Source organism: Peromyscus leucopus, chromosome 22 (assembly GCF_004664715.2).
Source record: "Peromyscus leucopus breed LL Stock chromosome 22, UCI_PerLeu_2.1, whole genome shotgun sequence".
NCBI classification, from domain to species: domain Eukaryota; kingdom Metazoa; phylum Chordata; class Mammalia; order Rodentia; family Cricetidae; genus Peromyscus; species Peromyscus leucopus.
Genome location: NC_051081.1, coordinates 5,819,326 through 5,834,961, shown reverse-complemented (window position 1 = coordinate 5,834,961; position 15,636 = coordinate 5,819,326). Strand labels below are relative to the sequence as shown.

The 15,636-nt window shown below is 36.6% G+C and overlaps 1 protein-coding gene and 1 pseudogene across 1 annotated transcript in view; both read left to right on the top strand.

Annotated features, from left to right (window-relative positions):
- The window catches only part of LOC114684907 (zinc finger protein 431-like), a 75,670-nt gene that overhangs the window by 14,079 nt on the left and 45,955 nt on the right, over window positions 1-15,636 (top strand). The window lies entirely within an intron of this gene.
- Window positions 5,447-15,225, top strand: LOC114684906 (annotated as a pseudogene).

Here is a 15,636-nt window from a genome sequence, read left to right as displayed (position 1 = left end):
TCCACAATGATTCTTCAAGGTCAAAGTACTTCTAGAAAACAACTACTCACTCTAAAGGTTATCCTAATACAGTGAATACTATTCATTCTATTGTCTACCCCAGATACAGTGACTGCTAAATTCCTACAACTAATTTCCCCCTTTTTAAACTATATTAATTGCATTGAAGATTATGAAGCCACATCCATAATTCAGAATACATTTGAAAGCCAGTAAAATTATTACAGTGAATGAAAGTATAACATTTGCTAGGATAAGAAACATATTCAAATGATTCATAAGATTAAATTGAAGCTATGGTCTCTGCAAGGATTTCAATAACATCCATTCCAGACACATCAGGTAACTTATTTTAAAAGGTTTCCTTAATTTCTTGTTATAAATCATAAATCATTAGAGAAAAATTAGGGTGACTCAGCAAATGCAATTTAACCTTTTCCCAATCATACTTGCTTTCATTAAACTTTAAGGTGTAATACAATAAGTTGTAACATTCCATGTCACATTTTAGTTTAATTTGTCCCTTTAAAGTCTAATTGATCGATCACCCAAAAGTAACATAGCTTGTCTTAGGCCAGCTATTTCATTAACTATCTCAGGATCTGCTTTATTTTGTTGAGCCCAAAGTTCTGCAGAATTCTGATACCGTTCCCTTACAATTTCAGCAGTTTCTTTATGAAGGACCACTCCAGCCTTTGCAGCGGTAGTCAATGCAATAATTCCCATAACAACAGTAATAACCAGTCCAATCATCCAATGTGTTCTTAATATTCTTTCAGTGAGGTTCTGGATTAGAATCAGCACAGGTGAGTTTTGCCATTGCCTTGACAACTTCACTGGTTTCTGGACTGCTGTCCTCGCTCTATATAAACTTTCAGAAGTGACATCCTGTAACATGCTAGCATTAATGCAGGTATGAAGAGTACAATCTTCACAAATAATACTATAGTTTTTAGGGTCCTTTGTACAGACCCATTCAATTAAAATGTAAGGTAATGGTACACATGCTACAAAATTGTGACTTTGATTCAATTTAAAGGACAAAGTAAAGCTACCATCATATACATTTAACTTTCCTTTTCATACTTGAGGAGGGCATAAGGCATTTGCCAATTTCCACAAATTAATCTCGACTGATTTGCCAAATAGTAACATTGGACCTGACATCCCAACTCCATGCCATTCGATAGGCTTATCAACAGTGGAGCTAATTCCACAATTCCATTCAAGTTATACCACAGCTGTCTTAACTCTGAGTGAGAATATTTTCCTTGATGGAAGCTGTAAGAGCTTCAGTCGATGTCTCCTTGGGTGATATTAATAAGCTTGAGGTTTCTCACTTTTTTTACATTGTTGCTGGTGTATCCAGCCAGATTCCTCTCTCAGGATGGTAGATTAATGGAACTAGTAGCATTAATCTCCTGTCCTCTAACAGCAGGTGAATGAAGCATATAAAATTTATCATGGGCCGGTTGGTGGTGGCACACACCTTTAATCCCAGCACTGGGGAAGCAGAGCCAGGCGGATATCTGTGAGTTCAAGGCCAACCTGGTCTACAGAGTTAGATCCAGGACAGGCACCAAAACTACACAGAGAAACCCTGTCTCGAAAAACCAAAAAAAAAAAAAAAAAAAAAAAAAAAAATTTATCATGAAAATCCTGGGTAGTACTATGATTAAATATAGATAGCCAAATTGGGAAAATTATATTTAGAAAGTAAATTTCATTACCCTACAAATAGGAATTCCTTGTAGTCCCATAGTGTAATTTAAAATCTCATTACCCTCTTCCTCAGGCCTGTTAGCATGTCCTCTGTGATCATGAGGACCACGTAGCCAAGAGGATTCATTGACAACAGGAATATCCGTATCTCCCCAATTTACCCTTTTGTTAATTGTAGTATTGGGACTATAAGCCCAGGAAGAATGATTAGTCCCCATTGCCTGTATAGTTACCACAGACAGCATAGCAAGGAAGAGTGTTGTAGCATTCAAAGGTTCCTTGGGCAGCCAAACTATTGCTTCTTCAGTCAGTTTCTAAAGCTGTCCCCATGAAGGAGGATCAGCTTCAAGGTCTTTCTGTATCTTTTTCTCCCAAGAGCTGTATTATCTATATCAGCATCCAAGGCATCTTGCTCATGTCTTTATTAAGTTTTATTTATTTTGATGGTTTCTACAACTTCTGCAGAAACATAAGCATAACTTTGGCCCCATTGTAACACCTTCCTTATTTTCCATTCTGCTATCAAAGCATTCTGGTAGTACACAGGCTGACTCAATTCAGCAGGTTTTTTTCTGTGGTCCAATACCTTTCAGCAGCTGTTGTCCCTGTTTCATTAGCATTTAAAAAATTTGAGGCCAGGCGTTGGTGGCGCACGCCTTTAATCCCAGCAGTCGGGAGGCAGAGGCAGGCAGTTCTCTGTGAGTTCGAGGCCAGCCTGGGCTACCAAGTGAGCTCCAGGAAAGGCGCAAAGCTACACAGAGAAACCCTGTCTCGAAAAACCAAAAAAAAAAAAAAATGGGCTGGAGAGATGGCTCAAAGGTTAAGAGCACTGCTTGCTCTTCCAGGGGTCCTGAGTTCAATTCCCAGCAACCACATGGTGGCTCACAACCATCTGTAATGAGATCTGGTGCCCTCTTCTGGCCTGTGAGGATATGCACAGGCAGAACACATAATAAATAAATAAATCTTTAAAAAAAAATTAAAAAAAAATTGAAGTTAGTAAAGCATTATATAATCTACCTCTGGGAGTCCTCATATCCATCCCCCTTTTGTTGTATAATCATCTCTTTTAGAGTTCAGTCAGATATTTCAACAATTGCTTATCCTGTGGGATTATATGGTCTTCCTCTACTGTGTTTTATGTTATAACATGAAAAATAAATTGTTTCATTTTACTGGAAACATAAGAGCATTATCAGTTTTAATTTGTATTAGTATACCCCTTAGAGCCATTGTCTCTAATAATGTGTGATTACAAAATTACAGCCTTTTCAGATGCCCACTAAAATACAGTGATATAATGAATATATTTTAATTTTTCAAATTCTGCTGAATGAAATACCTCCATTTGTCAAATTTCCTTTCCTTGAATGCCCTTAGGATTGTTTCCTGCAGGTAAAGGAATGTGATTATACAAAGAACAATTAGGACAGTTTTTTATAAATTCTTTAGCTTCTTGCCAGGTTACAGAAAATTTTTTCTTTAAGCCTTTACTATGAACATGATGTTTTTGTTTTGTTTTTTTTTTTAAATCTGAAACTTCCAATACGTTTGCTACTAACAGTTGATCAATTTTTTTCATTTCTTTTTGCTAATAGCCCAGGCAGTCTACTATGAGACCAAATATGGGTAATAGGAAGTGGGCAATTTCTTTCTTGGATTGCCTGTTGTGGTTGAATAAACAATAAAGTTAATTCTGAATTATCAGGAGTAATTTCAGCAGTTTTGATATGCAATACAATCCCTTCTGCATATTGAAAATCAGTAATTATATGAAGAGATTCTTTAAAGTCTAATAAAACCCTTAGAATGACATATAGCTCTGAGTTTTAGACTGAAGCATATCGACTTTGAATTACTTTACCTATGTTTCCTACCTTATAATCAGCTATTCCTAATTTATTTGCTTCAGTATAGAATTTAAGAGCCCCAGAAATAGTGCTCTTTTCACTATGCTTGGAAGTATCCATTCTGTTTTATTTTATAAACTGAAGTCATTTACTTTTGGGGTATTTATTGTTGATTTCTCCTAAATAATTGCTACATGCTCTTTGCCAGTCATCATTAATTACCCACAATTGCATAATTTCAACATTAGTATAAGGTACCGTAATCTCAGCCAGAGCTATTTTTGACAATTGATAAAGGCTTATTCTTTCTTTTCTAATTAATTCAGAAACCTTTTCTATACAGGTTTTTAACTTTTTACTCTTTTTATGGGCTAAAAATAGCTATTCTAAAATATTATATTCCCTTTACATAATAAGTCCAGTAGGGGAGTGGGTAGATAGATGGCAAAATTATCGAAATACATTCAGTTGTGAGATCTAATCAATCTCTATAGGCATTTTGCATTTTTGTTCTACTTGGGCCAGCTCCTTTTCTGTTTCAGCCGTTAAATGCCTTAGATTGCTTAAATCTGAATCACCTTGCCAAATTTGATACAAATTACCTAATTCTTGAGTAGACAATTCAATGGTAGGCTGTAACCATTCAATATCTCCCAATAATTTTTGAACATCATTAAGTGTGTGCAATGGATCTCTTCTAATCTGTACCTTTTGTGGGTGAATTCTCTTTTTACTCAATTTAAATCCTAAACAATTAAGAGAATGTCCTTTTTGAATTTTTCAGGAGAAATTTGCAATCTTCATTGAGGTAAGATCTGTTGTACCTCAGCAAATACCTTTCAATGATATTAATATCAGAGGCAGCTATTAAGATATCATCCATATAATGATAAATAATACACTGAGGAACTTGTTTATGAACATTTCTAATGGTTGATTTACAAAATATTGACATAAAGTTGGACTATTTAACATTCCCTTGGGAAGAATTTCCAATGATATTGTTTTATAGCTGAGCATTATTATAAGTAGGAACTGTAGAAGCAAATTTTTCTCTATCCTGTTCTTGCAATGGAATAGTAAAGAAGCAGTGTTTTAAATCAACAACTATTATAGTTCAAGCTTTAGACAATAAAGAATATAAAGGAATTCCAGGCTGTAAAGGACCCATGGGTTGAATTAATTTGTTTACAGTTCTTAAATCACTTAACATTTGCATTTTCTAGATTTCTTTTTTATTACATATGTAGGAGAATTCCAGGGACTTGTAGTTTCCTCAGTGTGTTTATCATCTAACTCTTCTTGTCCTAGTTGCTCAAGCACCTACAATTTTTCTTTAGTCAAGGGCCACTGCTCTACCCATTTAGTCTTATTAGTTAACCACTTTAAAGGCAGCGCATTCGGGTTTCTGGCAGTGGCCCTTACTCCAAATCTGGATACCCAATTCCTGTTCTTGTTGCCTTTGGACAACTTGCATAGCCTGTGACTTTTTCTTATAATTCTTTCCAATGCCTTTTCTAGGAATATGTGACATTTTAAATATCATTTTCTAAGCTATTTCTGAAATCATAGGAATATTAATTTTAGCTCCTCATTGTTGAAGCAAATCTTTCCACCATAAATTCATGGCTGTATCAGCCACATAAGGCTTTAATAGCCCTTCCTGTCCTTCAGGTCCTATACATTTAATCCATTCCTCACTTTGTTTTATATGAGTTAATGTTCTAATTCATTTTTTTTTTTTTTTTTTGTTTTTCGAGACAGGGTTTCTCTGTGTAGCTTTGCGCCTTTCCTGGAGCTCAGTTGGTAGCCCAGGCTGGCCTCGAACTCACAGAGATCCGCCTGGCTCTGCCTCCCGAGTGCTGGGATTAAAGGCGTGCGCCACCACTGCCCGGCTAATGTTCTAATTCTTAAAACTTGAATAGAAACTTCTTGTGAAGGCCAGTTGGGATTCCATGATTCTTGAGAAATTATAGATACATCAGCTCCAGAATCTAATATTCCTTCAATCTCAATCCCACCTAGTTTTCTTTTTAATTTTGGCCGTTCATATTAATGAGTGTTTAACAGCATACTTTTTCCCCAGTACTTTCAAATCCTCCTTTCTACACACTGGAGCTGCTTTACTTGAAAGATACAGAAGCAATAGTAATTGGACAATACTATCACCAGCTTCTATTTGCATAGTCTTTTTTTATATAAGCCATATTTTAATTTCTCCATGGTAATCTTCATCTATAATTTCTGGGTGTACAATAAATCCTTGAGATGTTAAAGTACTTCTTCCCATAATTATTCCTATTTTCCCTGTGGGAAGAGGACCATATACTCGAGTGGCTATTTTATAACAAGGAATTTGTGTAGATAATGTTAAATGTTTACCCACTGCTAAATCCAAAACAGCACTTCCTGAGTCGCATGCGTTAAATCTCCCAAAGTGAGCCTAATTTCCCCTGGTTACTCTGCTGATGAGCCATGCCATTGCTGACAGGATATTGTTGGCTTGGTTGTTTATTCCTGGGCCCTGAGCTAAGCTCTTTATCTGATTTCCTGATAAAAGATTGCCTTCTACATCTCTGACGGGTCTACATTCATTAGTTCAATGTCTACCTTTTCCACATCTTTTACAAACCCCCAGACATTGAGATACTTTTTCTTGATTACTTTCAAAAGAAACATTTCTTTTTGACATTATTCATGGACAGTTCTTTTTTTAATTGCCCCAGTTTCTCATAGTTAAAACATCCAGTATTGTGAGATTGAAGACCTTTAGCCAAGGCCTGCCCAATAATATTGGCATTGTAAGCGGCAGATCCGATGTCAGCAACGGCTCTAATACACTCCTCTAGAGAAGCTCCCTGACCTTTCAAAGGCCTTCTGAGTTTCTGACATTCTGTATTTGCATTCTCAAAAGCCAGACTCCTCCAAAACCTTTCTAACATCAAAACCAGCCACTGTTTGTGAACTGCTGAAGTTAATCTTGGTAAAACATTAGTGTAAGCTTCTCCTGAACTTTGTGTAAATTTTGTAAATGAGTTAGTTCTTTCCCCTAGCCCAAACCCTTAAAGCTGCTAGATGACATTGTACAATAGTTGCATAATCAAATGGCACTTGTCTTTGTAAGTCAGCATCCTGACCCTAACCTAGCAATTGTTCCTTAGTTTATTTCCTCCTCTAGTCTGATTATGCTGTTCCATGGCTGCTGCTGCTGCTTTCCATCAGGTGAGTCATTGTAATTAATGACCAGCTTCTAGTATAGCATTCATGTTTTCCTTCCAATCTTGTGGAATAATTCTATTCTGTGTGGCCCAGTTACTTAAACATGAGGTGAATGCATTTCATATGCCACCACTGCTTCTTTAAATCATGTCTGTAGGTTTCCAATCAGTCTGAACAAAGCCCTGTGGAAATTGATCATTTGCAGGTTTTTGCTGCAAAGTAACTGGAAACACCTGTGGAGGTGTCCCTATGACCTTTGGCAACCATTCTTCTATTCCCTTGCAAGGTAGTGCCTTAGGTCCACAATTAAACATTTTCTTTCTATTGGGAAAATTCCTTTTCTTTCTCCTTTTCTTACTGGGAAAATTCCTTTTTTAATTTCTTTTCCTTTACCTTTCTCTATTGTGGAGATGCCTTTTTAAACTTGCTTTCTTTCCCCTTTCTCTGTTGTGAAGGTTTCTTTTTTACTTCTTTTATTTTTTGTCTCAGGTGTTCATGTATTTGCAAACGTGCAGCTAGCTTTTCAACTTTTCTCATTTCTAAATCTGTTTCATTCTTAAAAGGAGGAAGAGTCATCTTCAGTTTTGGGAGTCACTTTTGTAGACTATTATATCATCTGCAAAAATATATCATCTTCCTTTGCAAATTGTATCCCTTTGATTTCCTCACTTTCATTTGCCCTCCTTTTAAAACAGCACTCTTAGCCGGGCGGTGGTGGCGCACGCCTTTAATCCCAGCACTTGGGAGGCAGAGCCAGGTGGATCTCGGTGAGTTTGAGGCCAGTCTGGGCTACCAAGTGAGTCCCAGGAAAGGCGCAAAGCTACGCAGAGAAACTCTGTCTCGAAAAACAACAACAACAACAACAAAAAAAAAAAAACCAAAAAAAACCAGCACTCTTATCATTCTGTGAAGGGACATTGTCCTCTGCTGATGGACAGTTTCTAGCCAGAATGTACTCCTTTTCACATCCCTGTTCTACATCTGATCCAGCTCTCAGTGACTTCTCACTCTGCAATGGCAAAAGAGCATTAGAAATTAAATTACATAAAGACCAAATTTTTAACAGTATAGGCTTCTCTGTCTGTTGAGCTCTTCTCCAGGCTCTCAACATTTGCTTCTATACCATCAGTTTTAATTGAACATAAGGAGTTGCCTGAAACCAATAACAATGCCCTTTGCTACCAAAAGCTCGGTAAGTTGTTTCTTTTTCACTTTCACTCCATTTCCTCTTAACAAACACTTCAATAACTGCAGGTATTGCTGCTTCAGAGATGAGAAATTTCTCATGGTCCTACCCTATCCTGGAGTCTGTGTTGTGTTGTGCAGGTTGGTGGAAAGAGGTCACTTCAAGATAGAATTTTAAGGCCTGTATGGTAGCAGGCAGGTCCAGCCTCTCTGTTGGACTGGACCCCGAACAGCAGTAGAGGCGTATTTATTTCCTCTTCCCAAATTGATCTGTACATCCCTCTTTGGATCTTCCTTGTTTCCTAGCTTCTCTGGAGCCGTGGATTGTAGTCTGATTATCCTTTGCTTTACATCTAGTATCCACTTACGAGTGAGTACATATCATGTTTATCTTTCTGCATCTAGGTTACCTCACTCAGGATGATATTTTCTAGTTCCACCCATTTGCCTGCAAATTTCATGATGTCATTGTTTTTTACTGCTGAGTAATAATCCATTGTGTATATGTACCACATTTTTTTAATCCATTCTTCGATTGAAGGGCATCTAGGTTGTTTCCAGATTCTGGCTATTTATGAATATTACTGCTGGGAACATAGTTGAACAAGTGTCCTTGTGGTATGCTTGAGCATCCTTTGGGTTTATGCCGAAGAGTGGTATCATTGGGTCTTGAGGTAGATTGATTCTCAATTTTCTGAGAATCCTCCATAATGATTTTGAAAGTGACTATACAAGTTTTCACTCCCACCAACAGTGAAGGAGTGTTCTCCTTGTTACACATCCTCTTCAGCATAAGCTGTCCTTTTTTTAAAATCGTAGCCATTCTGACACGTATAAGATGGTATCTCAGAGTCGTTTTGATTTGCATTTCCCTGATGACTAAGGATATTGAGCAATTCTTTAAATGTCTTTCGGCCATTTGGGATTCTTCTGTTGAGAATTTCCTGTTTACATCTGTAGCCCATTTTAATTTTTAATTGGATTGTTTGGTATTTTGCTATCTAGTTTCTTGAGTTCTTTATATATTTTGTAGATCAGCCCTCTGTCAGATGTGGGGTTGGTGAAGATCTTTTTCCATTCTCTAGGCTGTCATTTTGTCTTATTTACCATGTCCTTTGCCTTACAGAAGCTTCTCATTTTCAGGAGGTCCCATTTATTAATTGTTGCTCTCAGTGTCTGTGCTACTGGTGTTATATTTAGGAAGTAGTCTTTTGTGCCAATGCTTTCTAGGCTATTTCTTACTTTCTCCTGTATGAGGTTCAGTGTAGCTGGATTTATGTTGAGGTCTTTGATCCACTTGTATTTAAGTTTTGTGCATGGTGATAGATATGGATCTATTTTCAGTCTTCTATATTTTGACATCCAGTTATGCCAGCACCATTTGTTGAAGATGCTTTCTTTTTTCCATTGAATAGTTTTGGCCTCTTTGTCAAAAATCAGCTGTTCATAGGTGTGTGGATTAATGTCAGGAACTTCAGTTTGATTTTATTGGTTTACTTGTCAGTTTTTATGCCAATACCAATCTATTTTTATTACTATAGCTCTATAGTAGAGCTTGAAGTCAGAGATGGTGATGCCTCCAAAAGTTTCTTTATTGTAAAGAATTGTTTTAGCTGTCCTGGGTTTTATGTTTTTCCATATGAAGTTGAGTATTGTTCTTTCGAGGTCTGTGAAGAATTGTGTTGGGATTTTGATGGGAATTGCATTGAATCTGTAGGTTGATTTTGGTACGATTGCCATTTTTATTATGCTGGTTCTACCTATCTATGAGCATGGGAGATATTTTCATTTTCTGATATCTTCTTCAATTTCTTTCTTCAGGGACTTAAAGTTCTTGTCATACAGGTCTTTCACTTGTTTGGTTAGAGTTACCTCAAGGTATTTTATATTATTTGTGGCTATTGTAAAGGGTGACGTTTCTCTGATTTCTTTCTTGACCTGTTTATTATTTGTGTATAGGAGGGCTACTGATTATTTTGAGTTTATACTAAAGGTGTTTATCAGTTGTAGCAGTTCCCTGGTAGAATTTTTGGGGTCACTTTTGTAGACTATCATATCATCTACAAAAATATATCATCTTCCTTTACAAATTGTATCCCTTTGATCTCCTTTTGTTGTCTTATTGCTCTAACTAGAACTTCAAGTACTATATTGAATAGATATGGGGATGAAAATGAAGTGTTTTTTTGTAGCACTGTTTCTCTATTTTCCTACAATTCCTTTTAATCATTTGGGTCCTTTATGTCTCAACTTAGAGATACTTTGTTTTTTGTTTGCTTACTTGTTTTTCTTTATTTGAGTTAGAACTTCATGGGATTAAGACTGGCTTTGAAGTCCTGATCTCTTGCTTCTACCTCCCCATTGGTGAGATCAGGGGTTTCCGTGCCTATTTGAAAAAGACCTTTCACTAAAGGCCTAACTTTAGGGAGACCTCTGTTTCTGCAAGTTGCAGTCTTAGCCTAAACCTCAACATTTTATTTTCAGAGCCATATATAATTCTATAGGGATGTGATGATTATTACTTGGAAACAAGGATTCTTCATTTCATCCTATGGGTTCTTGCTTGTGGATAGTAAATTCCTGTTTCTTTTAGATATAAGCATTAATGGGACATTCTGAAGTCTTCTTCCAAGATAAATAGGTCTTCTCCTCGTAATAACAGTCGGAAACTGAAGCCATGTTGTGCATAAACAGTTTGTAGGGTTGGAAAGATGGCTCAATGGAATGTATATATATGAAATTTGCAGAAGACAGAGTTCAGTTCCCACACCAAGGCTACCTTTTCTGTCGACTATGAATGAAATTGTTGCCTATTCCAGCTTTTAGCCTTTTATAACTCTCTAGTAACTTGTGTCCCATGGGCTTTTTTCCTCTTGCTCCTAGAACATTCTTTTGTGATTATTTCTGTGTTTTTGTTTCTTAAGGCAGTGTGTCATGTAGCACAGGCTACCCTCAAACTTCCTATGTCCCCAAGAATGACCTTTCATTTCTGATCCTTCTTCCTCCACCTCCCAAGTGCTGGGATTAGAAGCATCTCAATCTTTGTCCCCTTTATGTAACAGGAATTGATTCATGCATGCTCAGCAAGCAAGAATGCTACTAACTGAAATACATCTTCATCCCTTTTATTCTTTTGATTAGGATATTAATTATAATTTTGCTATGTACGGCTTTTGTCTACTCACATACCTGTGTATGCTTCCTTTGCCTGGAGCCCATGGAGACCAGAAAGAGTCAGTTCCCCTAGGGCTGTAGTTACAGGTGGTTGTGAGTGACTATCAGTTGTCTTTCTGGTATTTACTGAACTCAGAAGAGAGCATTTGATTCCTTTGACCTGATGATAGGAATAGTTGGTAACCACAAGTGAATGTGGAGAAGTGATCTTCAAGAGCAACAGGTGCTCTTACTTTTGACGCATCTATATACTCCATCATTTTTGTCATTTTTCTCTTTAGGACCAGCATTTACTTTACTAATGTTTTTGAGAATGCTTTTATCTCTCAGGCAGTAACTTACTAAAAATGCATTCCTTCCTAGGAATTATCAGCCTTAGAGTTTACAAGGGGTCACTTCAGTTTATGATTGACAAGTACAGAATTGGAGTGAATGTTTTAACTCTATGGAGGAATTTCAAGTGAGCCTCTGAGTGCTTTCTGTGTTTGTTTGTTTGAGATAGGGTGTCACAATGTACCTCTGGCTGTCCTGGAAATCTATAAATAGACCAGGCCTGCTTAGAAATCAAAGAGTATCACCTGTCTTTGCCTCCTGAGGTTTGGTATTAAGATTGGCACTACGACACCCATATTGTTTATCCTTTTTTGAAGTTAATAATTTTGATAAAACTTTACTGATGTATACGAAATAGTGTTAATCTGTTTTCATGTCTCTCTGTATATGTTACTAGGAATTTCTCCTGCAATGCCCTATTCTATTTTGTGGGCACAGAAATCGAAGGCCTGATTGTCCTTTTCTGTTTCCTTTTAAAATGTGTTGGTCATTGCATTTGATATTTTATAATCTCATCATAGTCTATATAAGCACAATAAATTATGCAAATATATTATCAATGAAGTGTACATTTGACATGCAGTCAGTCTCAACATTTCTATTATATACATATATGGGATCCTTTAGGATTCATTGACCTATGAGGATGTCCATGTTAACTTCAGTCATGAAGAGTGGGCTTTGCTGGATCCTTCCCAGAAGAGTCTCTACAAAGATGTGATGCTGGAAACCTACTGGAACCTCACTTCTATAGGTAGGAGTGTGAGCTTTGTCACTTTTTAACTTAAGGAGATAAGCCTTTCTTGCAGATTGTTGCTCTTCTGTGATTTTGATTGTGAAAGAGGAAGAATCTAGCGAGTAAATTGGGCATTGTTCAAAGATTCACAAAAGAAAGTAATTTCAATTGTGCTTAATTTCCAGTAATATATCACATACATTTTCTGGTACTGTATTTTAGGTTACAAATGGGAAGACCACAATATTGAAGAACATTGTCAAAGTTCTAGAAGACATGGAAGGTAATTTTCATGTGCAAACTTATACATATGTACCTTGGAAGAAATGTTAATGTACCCTGAACTTTTAAAGAAAAGCAACAGTGCCAGGTGGTGGTAGCGCACGCCTTTAATCCCAGCACTCGGGAGGCAGAGCCAGGTGGATCTCTGTGAGTTCGAGGCCAGCCTGTTCTAGAGTGAGTTCCCGAAAAACCAAAAAAAAAAAAAAAAAAAAAAAAAAAGCAACAGTGTAAATTAGCATAGCTATGTTCTTAAATTCTTACAACACCATGTACTCCACTGTCAGAGAACTGATCACTGTTTGGAAAGCATTTCTTTAAGGATAAGATAAGGAAACAATGCCATAATAGATTTCACAATTTTAATCACAGCCATGTGAGAGGCATGTTATAGAATTTTCTGTCTAATTATTGTCATATGATTCCATCATCATATAAGGTATACATGTTGATAAGGGGATTAGAGTATGTCCAAGACCTTTTATAAGCAACGCTTCCATATTAAAGCTAGTGTTCCTTATATACTTGTAGTGAGTGACTTAGCATAGTTTAGTGAGAGGAGCACTTTATGAGAGACAAGGAATTTATCATGGTGTAGAAACCTGAATCCAAATACCACATCTCTGAGGTACAAAATGTTAGACTATGTGAATGTAATGTGAAAACTTTTTATTTGTTATTCTTCCTTTAAAAGGCATATCAACTGTCCTTCTGGATACAAGCCATGTGAGCGTAAGAGATTTGGAACGAAGCAATATACCTCTGTTTCTCCTGGAATAATTAGAAGATATGTTGTAGTCCCTACTATGAGAAGACATGATGACTGTGATACAAGTTTAAACTCTCACAGTGGAGAAAACCTTTATGAGTACAAGGAATATGGAAATTCATCTGGTTCACATGGAAATTCATCTGGTTCACTTTGCGCATTTAGTGTGACTCACGATATAAGACAACATTATGCATGCAATCAGAGTTCTTCCAGTTCTTTTCAAAGATGTGAAAAAACTCATATGGGAAGAGGAAGTGATAAACTCGAGTTTTGTACTGAGGACTTTAACCATCACAGGTATCTTCAAACATACAAAACAACCAATAATGAAGAGGATCTCTATGAACATAAGGAACATGATACAGCCTTTAGATGTGATTACTCCATAAAAGTACACCAAAGAACTCATTTGGAAGGAAAACCCTATGAATATAATCAAAATGATAATGTCTCTGCATGTCACAATCTTCATCAAGTACATAGAACTCATAATAGAGGGAAAAGGTATGAATATCAGCAATGTGATGAAGCCTTTGCAAGCCCCAGTTATTTTCAAATATATACAAGACTTCATTCTGGAGAGAAACCCTATGAATGTACTGAATGTGATAAAGCCTTTGCAAGCCCCAGTTATTTTCAAATACATAAAAGAACTCATACTGGAGAGAAACCCTATGAATGTAGTCAATGTGGTAAAGCCTTTATACAGAAGAGTCATCTTTACAGGCATGAAAGAATTCATACTGGAGAAAAACCCTATGAATGTAATCAATGTGGTAAAGCCTTTGCACACAAGTATAAGCTTCTCATTCATGAAAGAATTCATACTGGAGTGAAACCCTATGAATGTAGTCATTGTGGTAAAGCCTTTGCAGAGAAGGGCACTCTTCTGAGTCATGAAAGAATCCATACTGGAGAGAAACCCTATGAATGTAATCAGTGTAGTAAAGCCTTTGCGCAGAAGAGTGACCTTCGTACTCATGAAAGAATCCATACTGGAGAGAAACCCTATGAATGTAATCAGTGTGGTAAAGCATTTGCACAGAAGAGTGGACTTCGCACTCATGAAAGAATTCATACTGGAGAGAAACCCTATGAATGTAAGCTGTGTGGTAAAGCCTTTGCACAGAAGAGTAATCTTCTCAGTCATGAAAAAAGACATAATGCAGTGAAACCCTATCTATGTAATCAAAGTGCTAAATCCTTTGCATTGGAGAAGAATTTTCTCATTCAAAAAAATCATACAGGAGAGAAAGCCTATGAATGTAATCAGTGTGGTAAAGGTTTTGCAAAGAAGAGTCATCTTTTAAGTCATGAAAGAATTCATACTGGGGAGAAACCCTATGAATGTAATCAATGTGGTAAAGCTTTTTCATGTAACAGTAATCTTCGTACTCATGAAAGAATTCATACTGGAGAGAAACCCTATGAATGTAATCAATGTGATAAAGCATTTGCACGTAAAAGTCATCTTCAGAGTCATGAAAGATGTCATACTGGAGAGAAACCCTATGGGTATAATCAATGTGGTAGAGACTTTGCATGTAACAGCCCCCTGCAAATAAAAGAAAGAACTCACAGTGGAGACAAATTCCATGAATGTAATCAATGTGGTAAAGACTTTGCACAGAACAGTCATCTTTACAATCCTGAAAAAAAATCATATTCAACAAAAACCCAATGAGTGTAATCAGTGTGGTAAAGTCTTGCCATGTTGCATTGTCCTTCAAAATCATGAAAAATATCACACTGGTGAAAATCCCCATGAACCTAATGAGTGAGTCAAGCCTTGCAGTCCACATGTTTTTCCCACCGAGCTATCTCATTGGTGCTTGAGTAAGGTTAGTAGAGCCTCTCCTTAGTTAAAATATTGTGTCTTTCAAGTTGTTAACATATTGTATTCCAAGAATACAGAAATGTGGTAATTTGAATAATAAATATATTTGCAAATGAAACATTTATCTTGTCATCCATTTTGGGGGGCTTATAGTACTTCATTCTGAGGATTAAATACTAGGTAGAGAATTTTATCAGTAAATGTGATTGCTGCTAAGCCTGATCACCTGATATTGAGTTTGACCTTAGGTATATATAGATATCTTTTCTCAAAAAAAATCCGAAAAAGGGATCTGGAAAGATGCTTGCATTTCCACAGGATGCATGTTCAATTCTCAGCACCTATGTAGAAGATCATAATGACCTTAAATGCAGAAACTAGAGAACAAGTACTTCATTTTAAATGTAAGGAGGAGCAGAAGTATTAAAAGCTCAACCATTATGTTGCATGCACATTATTTTTAATGGTTTCCAGAAGAAGGCAATTTAGATGAAGAACTATGGGACAGAGTTCAAAAGGAAAATGAAAA